General features: G+C 31.5%; 1 non-coding gene across 1 annotated transcript; it reads left to right on the top strand.

Annotated features, from left to right (window-relative positions):
• The first annotated feature begins 310 nt into the window (after positions 1–310).
• On the top strand, positions 311–391 carry TRNAL-AAG (transfer RNA leucine (anticodon AAG)). The gene has a single exon. It is a non-coding gene; the product is annotated as a tRNA-Leu (tRNA).
• The last annotated feature ends 858 nt before the right edge of the window (positions 392–1,249 follow it).

Genomic DNA, 1,249 nt, shown 5'->3' with positions numbered 1-1,249 from the left:
GGTGGGTTGCTGTTGATGCAACATATATACCGAATATCTAATTGTAAATAATTGTACCATGATATAATATATACAACGTCTTAAAAAAAAAAAAATTCCAATTCCAATTCAATATCTTATTTGGATTAACCCCTCACAATAATTACAATTAGTCAGTGATTTCAGCGAGTGGAGTAAATTTTAACAAACTATATCAATTGCGATTGCACATTAAGTCAACGTCGTTAATGTCGCTTGTCTTCGGCCGTACGATATGTAGACATGTGGCTTTTGTTTTTATTATTATATAACCGATTTTGATTAATCTGTTGTTGAGATGGCCGAGTTGGTCTAAGGCGCCAGATTAAGGTTCTGGTCCGAAAGGGCGTGGGTTCAAATCCCACTCTCAACAAAATTCGAGTGATTTTAATCACCTGTCCTTTTAACTCCGTTTAAAGGACCGTATTTTCAATTTTATTTCCAAACTGCTATACCTGATCTTCATACGGTCATTTGTTCGTGATTTTAAGTACTTTTAAAATCGAAAATATTCTCTTCATTGTTATTTAACTTCGTTGTATTTTCAATTTTATTTCCCAATTTTAAACATTTTTAAAATCAAAAATATTCATTTTATTATTATCCTCGTCCCAAGGCAGGGATTACACATTCGATATCTTTTTGATGGCCAATTAGTTTTACTTTTGAATAAATTTTAAATTATATTTGCTAAAGTTAATATTTGGAAATTAATTTTTTTTATTTTTTTTTATTTTTTTTTAATCCAATTTATATTGGGCTCTCTGTTTTATTGAGTAATCATTATAACAGTGTACTAACAATCTTTTTGGTTAGCAGGAGGTTTTCATGTTCTTTCTAGTTCACAGTCTGTATCTTTTGCAGTGATTTTGTACCAGTTATATTTCAACCACATTAATAGATTGCTTGAGACGAAATTCAATCAATTTCATGGTTGGAATATCCTAACTGGAGTTTTGAGCTCCTTGGGGATTATATTTTTTTATTTTTTGTTTGGCGTGCAACAACTTCATTTCAACACAATGCATTTGTCTGTCAATTCTTCTTTACTCGTAATCTTATGGCCAAGTCTCACAGGATGCGATTTGTTCGATTTCAAATTTCTTTTCCTAGAAAACATTAATTGTTTCATTAACTTAGACTTATAGTGCTCCAACAAACTCTTCTCAGATGACTAATGTCATGCTTGTACAGAATCATAGACAATCTCCAATATGCCCCGCCTGCACAA

The sequence above is a fragment of the Pinus tabuliformis genome, chromosome J, assembly GCF_031772625.1.
Source record: "Pinus tabuliformis cultivar Carrire ecotype Pingquan chromosome J, CPIR1, whole genome shotgun sequence".
Classification (NCBI taxonomy): domain Eukaryota; kingdom Viridiplantae; phylum Streptophyta; class Pinopsida; order Pinales; family Pinaceae; genus Pinus; species Pinus tabuliformis.
The sequence above is the reverse complement of the archived record's forward strand: the minus strand, read 5'-3'. Positions and strand labels throughout refer to the sequence as shown.